General features: G+C 37.8%; 1 protein-coding gene across 1 annotated transcript in view; it reads left to right on the top strand.

Moving 5' to 3' along the window:
- The first annotated feature begins 6,634 nt into the window (after positions 1–6,634).
- CTXN3 (cortexin 3) overlaps positions 6,635–17,638 on the top strand; it is a 32,579-nt gene continuing 21,575 nt past the window's right edge. Inside the window, exon 1 of the mRNA XM_080572543.1 lies at positions 6,635–7,279. The gene's annotated coding sequence lies outside the window, so the exon portion shown is untranslated. The remainder of the gene's footprint in view (positions 7,280–17,638) is intronic.

Raw genomic sequence — 17,638 nt, 5'->3', positions numbered from 1 at the left:
ACTGCTATGTCAACAGCCATCCTGTTAAAACACCACTGTGTGGTCACTTAGACACCTTCTGTATCACGTTACTCCTACTGGCCATTCTTGAGCTTTTCCATTTGTAGCAGCTGTTTGGGGTGTTTGTTATTATCAACAGGCTTAGGAAATTTATTTATTTATTTATTTAATAAATGTACTCTTCCTGTTTGGTCCAATTCCACAACAAGTAACCCTCACAAAAAAAAAAAAAAAGAAAAAAAAAAGAAAAAAAAAGTTTAAATTAAACTAAAATAAAACTAAAAGAAAAAAAAATGATGACCTCAGCTGAGGAATAGCCCCATAAATAATCACATGCATGCTGATAACTTCAGTGGGCTGAGAGGTTGCCTGGAGCAGAATGAATTAATTATGAAAGTCTGACAAGACTGTGTGACTGAAAATATGGGAAGCCAAAGCTTAGAAATGAAGTTTCTCAGAGTTTTGGTGCAAGCATTTAATTTGCCTTCCAGTCTGGGTCAGATCATCTAAACAGACTGAGACAAGCTGAGTGTTTAGGAGAGAGTGAAATATTTTTACGTTTCTTATTTACCTCTTTTTCCTGATATACCTAGAGATTATGTTCCCATAATTAGAATATACACTCTGTGCAGAAGCAGGACACCCCATCTATTTCAAAATGCCTGCAGCCTGCATACCAGTTATCCAGCAGAAGTCCAAGTGGAATGCTTTGTGAAAGGAAGCTGTGCACTTTTCTCAGTAGTAGAAAGTATAACCTCAGAAAGAGGAACCAGTGGTTACAGAGGAACCTGGTTACAAAAGCGTGAAACAAAGAGCACATGGGAAGGCAGCAGAGATAGGTTTACCTGTGCTAAATTTATTCTAGTTAATACAGATGACCACAGAAGGAAAAACACGGAAACATACTTAGTCTCTGGATACTTTCAAGCTGGTTGTTATTCTGTGGTGAAGCCTTTGGCACTGCTTTTTTAAAACACTTGTTAATTGTGTCAATGTACAGGTTGCAAAAATGTGGCTGCTTGTGCTCCCTTTCCACTCATACCTCATTAAGTTGACCTGCTAAGTAGGTCATGAATATACATGACTCAGGAGACTGCAAAAGTCAAAATGAGGTGTATGTTCCAAATAGGTGCTGGGGTCAAATTCGGTCCTGTTGCAAATGATTTGATTTCACTGAAGTTAAAGGAGTGATGAGTAAGAGCAAATAATTATTACTTATTAATTTTAAGCAGAAAATGATCTATATTACACAATATTCCTAGCAGAATAAGCTCTCTTTACTCACAGCCAGCTGAAGTTACCTGGGACTGCTCTCACACACTGTTTCGGTTGCAGCTAGACTGAGTTGAACAGTTACTGCTCTGGGCTCAACATCAGCCTTTTCATCACGTTCATCATTCAGAACTGCACCATTCTGTTAGAAATACCTCAGCTGTAGAACTCTCTACCCATCCGTTGAAACTACTCTGGATAAATTTCATCCAGCTACCTTCTTCAGATTTACTCTAATTATCTCTGGAGAAGAGTAAGGTATGTAGGGCCTGCAGAAACAGCAGATACAAGTTATTTAGGTGGACTGTCAGTTTATCTGAAATTAGAAACAAATCACTTTTGAGCCTATACACTTTCTAGGATGTTCTTCTTTAACAACAGGTTTTCAGAAATGCCTTCCAAATTCAATCTTCATTTTTAGACACCTGCTCAGTTTGGGCAAGTTACTGAGACATGGCAAAAGAGGGCAAAGAAAGGAATGAAGTCAAAGGATGTGTTGGAAATCAGGATGTATCAGAGAAGTAGGGATGTTCAGTGAGGAACGGAGAACAGCTAAAACAAAGAAGGTAGAACAGCTTCATCGTCTTTTAGAGTTATTCAATGCACTGAATGCAGGAAGTAGTAGAGTATAACTGAGATAGCAGATGGGAATACAGTGTAAGTCCTGAATCCCTCTAAAAATTCCTTGGGTGTGTCTGCTATTGCTGAATTTGGCCAGCTTTAGAAGAGCATCCATGCAAGTCTTGTAGTAGAGAGCTCTAGCATAATTGTGATTGAGTATGTACGTTTAATGAAGTTTACAAGTTGCCTTTTATGTTAATCCTTGCATATGGTTTTTCAGTGAGTGATTTTCAAGTAGTAGGTTTCTGAAGAAATTGTATAAATAGAAACCTGTGAAAACTGTAATTTTAGTAAAAATCATTCAGCAAATTTGTAAAAATAGTCTTTTTTTTTTTTTCTTTTTCAAAATAACATAATGTAAACTTTGCATATGGAAAGTATCAGTTTATCTCTGAACATTATTAACTGTCAAAGCTGGAAATTTATGGGTCTAGTTTACAATTACATTTAATATTTGACCAAGTGGTTAAAAAACAAACTAACAATAAAAAACTTTATTTTCTTCTTCCCCTTAACAGACATTGGAACAAATAGAAAGATGAAACCATTCTGTAACCTATCAAAAGTTGTTAAAAGATTTGAAAACCAGAATAGCATAGCTTCAGACGTGGTTAATTTTCTGATGTGGATCTTCACAGCCACAATTAAGTCTGTCTGTAATCTATCAGAGCCTCACATTTTGACATCATGAATCTTGGAGCCATTTGGCTTTGACTTTATGGCTCTGTTCCATCCATAGTTATACAATTAAGGAAAAACTATTCATGTAAAAGTAATGGTGTATAGAGCTGCAGTTCCTAAAAGGAAAAAATGCCAGTTGTTTTGATTTATCATCTCATTGTGTAGAATTCTGTCAAAGCTTTAGATATGCTAGCCAGTTGACTTTGTAAAGTAGCCAGACTATGACCTGGTAATTAAATTGTGAATACACAGTGCTGAAGACAAATGACAGATGCAAAAACACTCAGCTGCTGCTTCTGAACTAATGCAATCATTTTTCATAAACTGGAATCAAAGTAAATGTAGATTTAAAAAGGTTACAGACAAATTTAAACATTTCTCATTGAAAAAGTGATTTCCAAGTGTCTTAGCATTCTAGAAGTATGAGTGAATGTATCCATGGACTTTTCTGTAAAATAGGGAAGTACCTCATATCATCGAGGGGAGAGTAAGTGAGTTAGTTTTCTAAGGTTAAGTTGGCTTTCTTCAATGCAAAAAGAGATAGAATTCTGTTTTACGTCAGAGTTTTTAATCACAAAAACATGCTTCCCATACACTGTGACAGGAGTGCAAGTGATTTTTTTATTTTTATTTTAAACATAGTGCTAGTAATGATGAATTTAGACTCTCAAATTTATTTTAATCTATTTTTCGTAGATCAAAGAAAATAGCATATATTTGATAAAAATCAAGCTTAAAATTAACTAGTGTAGAAATTTTGTTGTGAACAATGCATTGAGACACTGAGTCAAATTTCTCCTTCAACTTTCTGTTGTATTCTATCACAAATTCTCTTAGGTTTAAGTTTTCACTGGAAAAAGCTCATTTTGAGTATCTACAGGTGCATGCTCTACATCTTATGCAGTTGAGTCAATTGTACTCTGAATTTTTAGGACTATTTCCTAATGGAAGAAAACACTTTTCTCATCTAAGAGGATACTGGAAGGAAATTCCTTCTTTTCAGCTCTGTAACAAAAACAAATAGATGTTGCCTTGTTCGTATGTTAAAATTGGATTAATTACTTTTGCTTGTGAGAAAATGAGTACATGTAAGATATAAGTTTAATTAAACTCTCATCATTTGCTGTATCTACAAATGTGAGACAGGCTGTGTAAAGCATATCATTCAACTGCAATGAGATGTACTCTAATTTATTATTTTCTTTAAGTATCAAGCATAGTATTTAAAGATAAGTTTCATGATTTAACTCTTACAATTGCAGAAACAACTGTTGCAAACAATAGGTGATTTTTACCACATGTCCTTGGGAAAGTGCAGGAAGTTGTATTTTGTGTAAGGAAATGCATTATGATTAGTCATGGGATTTTGAATGGTAGCTATGCCATCCAAGAAGCAGTAAAAATAGATATACTGCAGAGTAACAGGTTTAGAAAGTCTGCCTATATAGGTCAAACAGTTACGCCATAAATTCTACAGAAGGGATTCATCCCTGGGTACTCTAGGAGCTGGCTGACATCATCACAAGACCTTTCTCACATATTTTTCCATGGTCTTGGAAATGTGGAGAGGTCCTAGTTGATGGGAAGGTGGTAAATGTTTTTCCAGTTTTCAAGAAGGGTAAGAAAGAAGACTCTGGTAATTAGAGGCCTGTCAGTCTCACTTCAGTATCTCTTTTTATGGAGAAGGTTTTTCTGGGAGTTACTGAAAGACAATGGAATCACTGGTCACTGCCAACATGGGTTCACAAGGGGAAAGTCCTGTTTAAGGGGAATGTTATTATTATTATTTTTTAATTTCCTTTTATGACAAGGTTACCTGCCTGGTTGACCAAGGGAAGCCAGTAGGCATACTCTTGTCTACCAACAAAGTTTTTGGTACTGTCTCTCACAGTATCCTTCTGGACAAAATGCCCATCACACAGCTAGCCAAGGACATAATACGATGGGTGAACAATTGGCTGAATCTGAATTAGGAGAAGTTCAGATTGGATACTAGGAAAGTTTTCTTCACTGGGAGGGTGGTTGCACTGAAAGAGTGTCCCCAGGGCAGTGGTCACAGCATTGAGCCTGTCAAATTTTGGTAAGCATCTGGACAACACTCTCAGACACTCAGTCTGATTTTTGGCTGGTGTGGAGCCGGGAGTTGGACTCAACGATCCTTGTGGGCCCCTTCCAACTCGGGAGATTCTATGATTCTAAGATCAAAATGGCTCTCTCTCTGCCTTGTACATGCAGTCCTTTGTATCTCCTGTAAACTCCTTTGCAGAGTTTATTCCCTTGGACATTCCAGCTCCCTTCAACACACTAGTACCAGACATACAAAATCTGGTGATAAATTGCTAAATCTAAGAAATTAAAATTGTTACTGAAGCTAGGGTGTTGTGGTAGTGTTCTACTCTGAAAAGGTTAGGTGCCACAAATCCCATGGATCTGTGACGACAGGTTCTTTTACTATGAGTGACAGAGAAATAAGTAGGCAAATAACTTTGAAAAACTTCATGTTTTCTGGATTCTTAAGTACAAACAAGAAACAAAAGAAACATGACCTGTAGATGCCATGTCTTACTCTGGGCAGATTTAGAAGTTTCTCATTAGTTGTATAGGAATCCACCCATGGTGAAAACTGTACTTTAGCCTTAGGAAGGTGAGGAAGACCTAAGTGGTGACAAAGTATGTAGAACAATGCTGAGAAGGGAATGAAGTGTATAAACCTCATTTATGATGGTATAATGATAAGGATGAGGGAAAGCATGAAGTTGGAGCTGTGTTTTGGGGACTCTGTATGTGAAGGAGAGGTGGGAGAGAGCTGGTGCAAAGTCTAGCTACTCTTGATGACACTACCTGTATCTTGTATCAGAGTATCTTCCTTGCCACTGAGACTATCCAAACTAACACTCGAAGACCTTGCATGAGGGATTTTGCTTTTGTTCATTATTTTTGGAGAATTGTCTAATGCTGGGTGAAGAATGTTTGAAGATATATATTCAAAGTTTAGACCAATGCATGGAAACAGAATAAGGAATAGCTATGCATGTGAAGCAGTACTAGCAAAGTCCATAGAATAGTTGCATAGAATCATGTGTGTGAATGCATGATTTTAATTTGCTTTGCTAATTTCAGTTACCTCTCACTGCTGCCTGTTTATATTACCTGCAATTTGCTCTCTATTTTCTTGGTGCAGAAGCCTCTCCCATTTCTGTTGGATGAAAGCATGAGTTTGTAAACAATTTCCCTTGCTAGTGTTTCAGGCTGTGATCAAAGTCACCCTTCTAGTTAGTGCTAACAGAACTCATCTGGTATTAAAGAGAAGGGCTGAGTAAACACTGTTTTGTGAGAGCAGATCTCTCCGGTCAGGGTTGACACATATTCAGGCTGAAGTTGAGCAGAACTTCTTGCCTCTGACAACATAGCATCCTTCTAACTGCAGAGTTGCCTGATTGCCTATAAATTTACTTTTCAAAAGAAAGGCCTATTTTTGTTGATTTTTTTGAAGTAGTTCAGAGCACATAATAAGAAATTTGCTACTGTATTGTAAATTCTAGCAAATTCCTAATAACTTGGTATGAATAAAACAGTTATAATAATATAGTTTCAGTGCATAGTTTTTAATTTACTTAGGCTCATACAGTGAGAGGGAAGTTGCTAGCAAATAATGTAATTATATATCCAACACATCCTCAGAGCAGTAGTCACTGCAGGAAAGCAGCTTAGAGGCAGAAAACACAACAGTCCTCTGGAAACTTTAGTAAGCAACCACAGACACCATGTGGTTTTGCACACTCTGCCTAGGCAGCTACATAAAAGTGATTGTTGCTTGCAAAAGTATCACAACAGAGAGAAGGTGTATCTGTGCATCTATTTATTCACAGTCATCCCATTGAGTCTTAGTACCCTAAAGCACTGAAGATTTTCCTTCTTTATCTTACTTCATTCAGTGAAGACATACTATTTGTGAGAGGTTACAGTTAAAATAACCCAAAGGTTTGACATTCCTCTAATGGGCTGGGGAGCTGTTTGCTGAGCAAGCTAGATCGCTTGTACATGCGACATCAATCCCTTTCAGTTTGACTATACCAGTGTGTTGGTGATGGCAAGTTCCCAAGGAGCAAATGCTTATGTTCACTTCCTTCATTCTTTGCATGTATTTAGCACTATTCATATGACAGCCCTAGTGCTGTACTTCTGTGTGAATTTGTTGAATAAGAACATTGAGGTTGACAAGGTTTCACACTTTTCACACACATTCAAAAAATCTATTTGGCTTTGCTTTTGGATCAAGGCAAAGCATCTCTCAGTCTTCAGAGGTCTGTTTTTCCTCAAGTATTGAGTCACACATGAGAGGTGCTGGACTGAAGGCAGTTGGCATTTTAAATTTTGGATGTGCAGTCTGTCGCTGTGTATTCTCTTCTGTGTATTTCTCCAAGAGAGATGAGCTACTGTGAAAGCAATCCTGTAATTATCCACTCCAGGGATATCAGTGCCAAGACAGCAGAGGAAAACACACGAGGTGCCAGTGACTGTAGCCAACGCAGCCATGTATACCTGGGGGCTTCTTCCCACCTACTGGAAGGGAATGCTGACATACACCTGCCATGCTCTGCTCCAGCTGATGCCAAGTGGAGAAGGTTTTATAACAGCTTATCGTGGGTGGGTGTAGGTGCTACTTTGCAGGCACAGCTGATGAAAACTTTAAAATGAAGACAAGGTAAGATGTGATATATGTGAACATAATGTGGACATACTGTCTTTGTGACTCCCAGCTGCCTTGCACTAGTTATGCTGTCTCCAAAAAAAAAGAACTGCTGGTTTTGTTGTTTATCTGGGTTTTATTTGTTGCTGTTATTATTCTTAACAAGGACGCTTCTATAATTCTTCTCTGTTTTGATTACCATGTCAAACACTTATCTGCAGGCAACTTTAACAAGCACCAGAGCACAAGAAAAAAATAATTTCTAGGCATCTAACAGATTTGTTCAGCTGTAATTTTAACTCTCATTTCCTGATTTGTATCATTTCAACCATCCTAATCTGTCTTTCTATTAATTTCCCCTCAGCCTACTCTGGTTAACTGATGCTCCCTTACCTCACCTCCACTTCTTCTTTTAATTCTATTCACCTGGTTTTATAGGCTTACATTCATTTTAAGGAAGTCTCACTGCTGTGGTAGGCCTGTCACCCTCTCACTGGATCCCATTAGGGACATGTTAGCTCCTCTACCCTTTGACAAAACTTCATTCCGCCCTTACTCCAAAGAACAACTTGGTCAATTCTGCTCGCTGTTTTGGCCCTCTGCCTTTGTCTTTGGCATTTAACGTCACTGAGGAGGGTTGATCTGGCACTCAGAGATACATGCTTAACACCTCAGACTGTTTTTCTCCATTATTATTATTAATTTATTTATTTTTGTAATACGTTTGAAGAGTTCTTCAAATATTGTAAGGAACTGTTGCTCAGAAGGCCTTAAGAGCCAGGTTAGCAGCTATGGAGATGTTGATTTCCTACAGAGGAGGGCAGTGTTCTTCATGCAGTAGCCACCACAGTACAGTATTCACAGGAGACATACAAGACCCTAGTCTAGTAAATGTTTGATTTAAAAACTTTATTTTTGGGTAGTTTTTATAATATACACCCATTTCCTGCTGGTGTTTGGCTCCCACACTTCAAATCTACCAAGTGAACAAGATACAACCTGAGGCTTTCCAGAGCAGATGCACTTAGACCTTTGTCTAGTTGGTTTTTGAACCAAACTCTATCTATTTTAACTTTTTTTTTTTTTTTTTAAATAAGCATTGACAGAAAACCTGAATTTTGGTGTTTTCTGAAGTACTCTTGTATAATTCTTTATAAATAAGGGTGGGAGTAAGTGTGAAGTCTTTTATTTTTATTATATTATATTATATTATATTATATTATATTATATTATATTATTTTATTTTATTTTATTTTATTTTATTTTATTTTATTTTATTTTATTTTATTTTATTTTATTTTATTTTGTGGAATAGTAATGTGTCTCAAGTTATATCTTGGCTAAGCAGCCATCAGAACTATGTTCTTATGTACAGGGCAGACTCTTTATAAAACCACATTTTTATATAAAAACTTCTCCCCAAAAAGGGTCAAGAGAAAAATATCTTTCTAAATTCTATTTAGATTATGATATTTAAAAACTATGTGTATTCTTCATATAATAAGTATGAGAGAGAATAACCCTTGAAGTGATTCATAGGGCACTGCATTACATGATTTATTGAGAATATTTTGCAGGCTGCTGGTGATTGTAAAGAAGTGCTTTTTAACAGTGTTGAGAGAGAACCTCACTCAGCTCAGGTGTGTGTAGAGAAAGTATGAATGCAGAACATCACTCATGAGGAACTAAACAGAATTTTAGGCTAGAGATGGACTGCAACTTTCTGTTTAGTTGATATTTCACTTTGTTTTTTTCCTTGTTAATAGAAGTAGGAAAAATGTTATTCTTTTCATTCATTATTAAAAAAAAAAAAGGCAGGGAAAGAATGTGAAGCAGATGGAGGGAGGTACAATGGAGAAGGTTTCAGTCTATTTAATAGCTGAACTTTACTTTTCATATTTACTGACTCTACTGAATCTTTAGGTAACAAATTGCAAAGAGGTGATCCTTCCTCTCTACTCAGCATTGGTGAAGCCATACCTGGAGTGCTGAGCCCAGTTCTGGGATCCTCAGTACAAGAAAGACATGGACATTATGGAGAAAGTCCAACAAAGGGCCACGCAGATGGTTGAGGGAACTGGAGCATGTGTCCTTTGTGAAAAGGCTGAGAGAGCTGGGACTTGTCAGCCTGGAGAAGAGGAGGCTCAGAGGAGATATTATCAGCGCAAATAAATACCTGCAGTGAGGGTGCAAAGAGGATAGAGCCAAGCTCTTTTCAGTGGCGCCCAGTGCCAGGACAAGAGGCAATGGGCACAAACTGGAACACAGGAGATTCCCTCTAAGCACCAGGAAGCAATTCTATGCTGTGTGAGTGACTGAGCACAGACACAGGTTGCCCAGAGAGGTGGTGGAGTCTCTCTCCTTAGAGATCTTCAAAAGAAACCTGGGCATGGTCCAGGACAACCTGCTATAGGTGTCCCTGCTTAAGCGGGGTGGCTACACCAGATGTTCTCCAATGGCCCCTTTTAACCTCAGCTGTTCTGTATTCTGTGATAATGTTACTAATACATCTACTTTAATTGAAATATTGTTCTTTCTGGAAATACTCTCTCCCAGCGAAAATGTTGGCAGACATTTCCTTTTCTGTTTGCTACAAGCTGTGCTGTCTACAAGTGAATGTTGATGTAGGATGTGAATTGGAAACACAACAGTTATTTCTGAGTAATTGAATGTGTGAATGCTTCTGTTTCAGAAGCCTGTTTTTTCCCATTGACCTTAATGCCACACATGGAGATGAGCAGGAATGAATCTGTGCAGACAAGTTCTGTATCTGATTCAGTTCATTTTCTGAAGGGAAAAATGCTCTGTTCTTGAAGAGATTCTTATGTTGGCACCATTACCAAAAGTGTATGAACATACTTTCCAGACCAGATTGAGAGTCAATGGGATGGCCATATTCCAGGTTTGCCAGTCCAGTCCCTTCCCCTCTTAAAGGAAGATGTCTATTTGTGCTCAAGAGGTAAGAGATGCAGACCGTTGAAGGTCTTAGATATGTTAAAATCACAGGGATTACTGTGGAAAACTTCACTACTTTAGGAAAAACTGTTGCTATAGATTTTTTTAAGGTTGAAATAAAAATGTGTCATAAAGTTTTGTGCTCACACAAATATGTTGTGGGAAAAAAAAAAAAAAAGGACATTAACCAAGGTCATTGCTCTGCGTATCAGCTGTAGATTCAGAACAAGTATTCTTTGAGGAACTAAATCCTGGTAAATCAGAAGTGTAAATAAGTTCAAAAAGAGTTTAATAGAGAAGTACAAAATGTCATTAATCACAAGGATATAGACACAACTGTATCTCTAAACTATGTCTGTTAGAAAATGGGAGGCCTCAGCATGAGAAGTTTCGTTGTGTGCTGAGCTGCTCCTATGTTATTTCATATGGAATCAGCTTCTGACCAGGGTCAGAAATATGATGCATAGCTATAGGGATCTTTAGCCAGACCCACCATAGCTGTTTTGATCTTATATCACAAGAGAGCTGCTGACAAAATCCTCTAAAACTCTCTGGAGATTGAATAAGACAATGGGCTTTCAAGTAGTTCTTCCGTTATTTTCTTGAAAAAAAAAAACAAACCAACAGACAACAACAAATAAAAATATTCACCAGTCTATGTTCTAGTTCTTATTCCTTAGTGACTAAGAAGCTATTAGGTATTTATTTCCTGCAACTCTAACACAGTCTACAGGGAGATATCTGTACCCACATGACCACATATTCTTGTGTAGTATCATTTATTTCTCTTGTCTCTTCTGAAAACAAATACCTCCTTGGCTTCCTGCTGTTTCTTTTCTCACGTTCACCCCTTTGGCCTCCTACTATCAAGTTTCCCACACCTGAAATACTTGTTTTTTCACCCCTGTATACCAAATAGCCGGGTGCTTTCCATTCATTCTTTCTCTCTGTAATCTGACAAGATAGCCAGAAAGCATCTAAGTGAAAGAACAATTCCAACCCCCAGACCTGTGCTCTAGGTTGTGTCTGATTTCCCTTCGGTCTCAGATTCCTGCAGGGTTGAACTCTGTGTGGAGATTCACTGGTGGGCTGGGAGGCAGCCTTGTTACTGGAGGATCAGGTAAAGAAATAGTTGCTGTTTTCAATGAGATTTGCAGGATGAACTCCAGGAGGCAACCCTGCTCTACTCATTTTGTTGTGGGGGGAATTGCTGGAGCCTGTCTGTTGTACTGAAATCTATCTCTTGATTTTCAGCTGTGCCAGTTCCCTAAACTGGCCTACATGGCAATCATTATAGACTTGTCCGGAATTGTCAGTTACTTGCTCAGTAAGCAGATGAAAATATTGTCCATGCCTAGTAAATTATCACTACATAAATGTTTGTGGAAACACATCCATCAGACAGGACTGCTGAAGGAAAAGGTACCAGCAGGCATTCAGAAGGTATCAGAATGAATAAAATGGGTCATGGGATAAAGAAAATAAGGCTAAATTCAGGACTGGTACTAAAGCACAAGTAAGCAGTCTGAACTTGGTGACTTGACAGAGAATTTATGGTGCAAGAAAAAGATAAGAAATTGCTGGGGAAGGGCATGAAAAACGGTCAGATGGCTTTGAATGGGAGAAACCACCTCGGGGACAGTCTAGGAGAAACAGAGGAAAAGTATATATTGCCTGCTCTTACTGCCACAGAAGTTTAGTAACACATCTCCTTTGCATGTGCAGACTCCAGACAGAACAACTGTCAGAAAGGAGGAGGCAGGAGGAAGGGCTTTCAGGGACAGTCGGACAAGGACAGACACTTGGAGAACTATTCAGAGATCCCTGTTTGGGAGCCTGGTGTGAAGAGCACAGCAACCACTTTGCTGCAACATAGGATGTATAACCTGAAATTTCACTGGAGCTGTTGTATCCCATCCTCTGTGGTCATACTACACAAGCCTATTCATTTCTCAGTCCTCAAATAACTTCTCAAGCCTTTCCCTGGCCCTGACCACAGTGGTCACATTCAAATCACTTCTTGATTTTGGTCCTCACTTGTGTCGCTGCCAGGCATCATAATGCAGAGCACAGTATGGCATATGACAGAGTGATGCCCATGGGTGTGCTAGGGGTTAAACACACTGCAGGGCTCTTTCTTTGATTCTACTCTTTGATTCACTCTTCTTTGATTCTGCTTATTTACTAATACAAACATAGCCTAAAGACCAATTTGCTGATGCTTCCTTCACAGTGAATTCCCCTAATCTATTCACCACTGACGTAACCTGTGGTAGCTGATAGATAACTGTACTGTCTTATCACACCCCTCTAAATGAAGCTGGCCGAGCTACAGAAACTTGGGCAAAACACAGCAGCAAATGTCCTTTCATCAACCAAAGTCTGGTTGCTTCCGGTTTTACTGCTTTGATTTCATATTTTACAAACTATTCATAATACTATTTTTGTGATTTAACCCAGCTGACAGCTAAGCACACACAGTCATCCACTCACTCCCTCTCAGTGGGATGGGGGAGAAAATCAAAAAAAAAAAAAAAAGGTAAAACCTGTGGGTTGAAATTAATTAAAGACAGATTAATAGGACAGAAAAGGAATGAATAAATGAACAATTAATTAAATAAATAAATGAATAATAGAATATGGAAAACAAGTGATGCACAATAGAATTGTTCACCACAGGCTGATCAATGCCCGTTCCATCCCCAAGAAGTGGCAGCCTGCAGCACCCCGCCAATCCTCCCAGATTTATTGTTCAACATGACACCATACAGTATACAGTATTGGAAATCCCTTTGGCCAGTTTTCTGTCCCTTCCCAGCTCCTTGTACACTCCCAGCCTCCTCGCAGGTACAGCAGCTTCAGAAACTGAAAAGTCCTTGGCTCAGTGTAAGCACTGCTCTGCAACAACTAAAACATTGGTGTGTTATCAATATTATTTTCTTCCTGAATCCAAAACACAGCACTATACCAGCTACTAGGAAGAAAATTAACTCTAACCCAGCAGGAACCAGGACAACTATGCAAAAATATATACATATAAAGAGGATAAAATTAACTTTCGTATTTGAAAGCTTTGCCTTTTTTTTTTTTTTTTTTTTTTTTTTTTGCCTCCTAGAGCCATGTAGAACAGTTCTACACTATGACACAACCTTTCCTGGCTCCACTGGCTCCCAGGGAAAGGCAGTTTCTGCAGATTGGCAGGAGACTTGGGTTTTGTTGTATTCATCTTCTGTTAAACCAAACTAGTGCTGGCACACAGTGTTTTGGCACAGCAAGAATGACTTGTCCTTAAAGTGTCACATTGGGTTGCTTGAGACTGCATTAGGTGGGGCGATAACTGTTCTCCCTTATTACTTCTGACCTGAGAGGTACTGTTAATGCTTTCATATCAGCAAAGATATATAAAGACAAATGTAGAATCACTGCTCTTCCACTTGTTCCAGTACAGGTTCTGCTTAGAGGCTTGATGACTTTGAACATGCTGGAGTGTACAAGGAAAGCAGAAGGCATCATATGGACTTTAGATTTCATTTTTGCTAATGTACAGACATTATCCTAACTCATTTTAGTTTACTAGAACAACTCTTGCCAACATAAAGTGGCAAACTGCAGCTGGTTTTGGGGCCTTTGACACCTGGTGAAACATAACCATTCATTTTCTTTGGTTTACAACTTCAAACAATGTTTGAGTCATAGTAATGAGGCAGACCGCAGGCTATCAGCTTGAATAGAGTTAATGTGCTGTTGCTATTATTCTGACAAGAAAACCCATCATGGATCTACTTTAAAGAAATACTTGTATCCTGCTTGTTTGAAGGTCACTTTGACCTCTCTTAAAGATTTGCTATGCAAAAGCCAGCTCTGTATGTTCTCTGCCAGGAAACCTACAGCCAAAACAAGTCAGTTCATAGCACTACCTGACTTTTGCTAATAGGAGATTCAACTGTCATCTGTATTTTCTAGCCCTTCACCTCATCATCCCACTTTGTTCTTTTGCAAATGTATGGGACTTAACATGTCTGAAGGTTAAAACAAAAATTGTATGTATACATAAGTCTCTCTCTCTCCCTCTCTTTCTCCATGAATAAAAGACAAACATTTTTTTTTTTCTTTTCCTGAGGAGGTAATCTGCAGCCTGTTCTTTGAGGAAAGCCACTGAAAAATGTGATACCCAGTAAATTCCAGTGGATGATGCTTGCACACCATTTTAGACAATTAGGGCAAAAGTGACTCCATCTTAGTTTAAGAAAGGATTGTTGTAGTTTAACCTAGGGGGAAGATGTGGCAGCTAGCAGAGCAGATCTCTAGTTAATTGCCAAGCAACTTAATAATCTTTTTTTTTTTTTTTCATTTTTCAAAGTTGGTTTCATTATTGCAAATACAGTTGTTGTTTTTTTTTTAAAAAAAAAAAAAAGTTAATGTACTACTTTATCCCTAGGCCTTGGCTAGTGATAAATATAAAATGGGGAGATCTGGAATGCAAAAATGTGATTCCCAAGGATCTCCATGGCTACAGAACCAAAGCCTTTGGAGAAATGTTCCTCAATGTGCTTCAGGCATCCTTCAGTCAGTAACAGGTCACATCTCCACATGATGGACTCCTGTCAGGGGCAACGTGGGGTCTGGTCCTGTAAGAAATAAATGACCTCCACCAGCCAGCGTTAGGGAGGCAAGTTCTCTGCCATCTGACAAATGAATGCTAACCATGCCCTAAAATCTGGGATCACCTTGTCAGCCATGAATTTGAAAAGGAAAGCTCAGCAATGGTAATGAAAAAAGTATATGTAGCTTCTTTTAATGTCAACAATGCCATTATTTATGCCTAAGATTCTGTTATGTCTTGGAGATTGTTTTCCTCAGGAAATGTTACCTCTGAAGCAACACCTTGGAAATTACTTGGATCTATTCCCTTGTCTGGAGCTTGGAGCCACCACCAACTAATTGTAAAAAGTTCTACTGTAGTTTGCAAGGGAATATAGTTAAATCCTGTTGAATGTTTCTCTTAAATTATTTGGAAATGCTCAGAGAGTAAGTTTTGGTCAAAAGAAACATAAAAATACTGGAAGTATTTGGGCAGAAAGTTTTACTCTGGCCATGGAGGTCTTGTAAGTAAAATTGTTTTTAGTTGGCTAAACAAAATGAAAAATTCTAATTAAAAAATTGAAGAGATGATTCCACAGGATGATAGATCTCACCTGCAGGGAGTATTTCAACTCTTTATCATTCCTTCCCTGAGGGAAACATTTCTGTAGGTTTTTCTTTGATTTAAGCATTCAGATCTTTTGAAGGCCACAGACATGTTTATAGTTCTTTTCTTCTTCTTGGATTTTATTTATTTATTTACTTATTTTTAAGGGGAATTTTTTAGCGTGTGTTTCCAAGGAGATCGAAACATACTGGATCAACAATGGTACACAGGTATTTTTAAATAAATGTATTAATTAAACCCAGCTATTTTAAATAATCCTCTGTATTTCAAATTTGACCCAGTCCAGAATGCCATCCTGTAGATTCTTAGGTAGCTTAAGTCCATATGAAATCCAGAAAGCATAACTAATTTATACCAATGGAGTATTCAGCTCATTGTTTCAAGCTCCTGCAGAAAATGATGGAAATATATTTTTTTATTTATCTATCTATCTATCTATCTATTTATTTATTTATTTCCTATAAGGTCTTAAATAGAGGCTGTAGCAGAGAAAGATTCATGCCCATTACTTCCTCTAGCCATATTTATCAATATCATTTTTCTCTTTTCCAACATTGACCCTGAACTGCTATGACAATGTTAGCCTTGCTACATTGACAGAGTTTCTCCCATGTCAGATAATGTAAAAATTTTTCAAAATTCTTCTCTGTCATATACAACAGAGAATTTATTTTCTTTGATTTTGAACTAGACAGAAAAGAAAATATCACCATTTTCAGTATTTTTAAGAAATAGACACGGGAAAAGGCAGGTCTATTTAATGTCTCAGTGCTGTGACTGTTTGCAAAGATATTAGACATTAGTATGCATTTAGTTTACTGATAGCTCATTCATTTCACTTGACTAGATATATCTGGTAATTTTGCTTAGAGATTAGTCATTGACCTAGCGAATTATTTCTCTGTTAAGCAAAAAATAAATGTTGGATTATTTTCTCTTCCTATTAACTCCATGCCTATTCCTGTCCAGGAATGTAAACTTTGATACAAAACTTCCACTTCCTTCAGTGTTGACTCTTGGGAAACAACACAAAACCGAGTGTTTTGAGCGCTATCTATGGCATTTACTCCCATCTGTCACTACTGTGGAAATATAAGTCATGGTTAACAAACAGTCACAATACAGTCATTGAACAAGAGGAAACACCTGGATGCAAGCACAGTTGGCAAGGAAACATGCGCCACTTGCCTATTCCAGAGAAATGCTCAGAAGCTGTGTGATCCCAGAGCAGTTGCAAGGAAACCCTATTTCTAATACCATCCTTATGGGAAAAGTGCCAGCCATCATTTGAGAATTGATGTCCCCAGAGGGAACACCCTGCCCATCACACAGAATTTAAAATTTAATTGCATGCCAAAGAAGTACTTTTCTGTCTCTCTCTTTTTTTTTTTTTTTAAATCTATCCATGTGCCCTTGCTGACATGCCAAAGAGGAGAGCTATGGGGAAGATGGGAATCACATTCTATCGCAGTGTGTTTTCAGATGTCAGAGCTTCAGGTGGTCTTGAACAGGAACGAAGGCCAAAAAGTCTGAAATTCTCCATCCACAGAAGGGAATTCTGGGAAAAAAGTACGCTTTGCAGGAATCTTACAAAATATATATGGAGGCAAATAAATTTTTGTATTAATTTTGCTATTTTGACAAAATTTTGTGTCATCATGGGTTGACAGATTCAGTTGGTTGTATATCTATACTAATAAACCTGTGTATGCCCTCTCATGCACGCTTTCTTTCATCCCAGAAACAATTTCACAAAGAAGTCATCCTACTCTCTTTTAGAAATATCTTCACTGTTTGTCATTAGAAAATCAATGTTGGTGGCTTCATATAAATTTCAGTAAGAAATTCTAAATTTGGGAGTAATATTATCCAGATACTTTGAATTGGGAAGGTATGAAAAAGAAACAAAACCAATCAATATGCAACCAAAAAATGTTTACTTTTAGCATGTTCGTGTTCCAGAATTTTTGATCTGTCCTTCACTGACTGCAATAATGAATGTAAAATTAGAATGCACTAATATGCATCTCATCTTCAACTTTATGTTAGGTTATTTTTAACATTTAAACTACTACAATCTGAATTTCAACTGATTTGAATAGTTTATTATTAAGCAGAGGCAGCTTGGATGTGGTAACTAGAGAGGCTGGCTTTCAGAAGATGTTTATAATAGACTTAGGGTTGGTTTTGGATAGATACTGCTGTACTTT

This window comes from Anser brachyrhynchus (genome assembly GCF_964034855.1).
Source record: "Anser brachyrhynchus genome assembly, chromosome: Z".
Classification (NCBI taxonomy): Eukaryota; Metazoa; Chordata; class Aves; order Anseriformes; family Anatidae; genus Anser; species Anser brachyrhynchus.
Note: the sequence above shows the minus strand (reverse complement) of the source record. Positions and strands in the feature narration are given on the sequence as shown.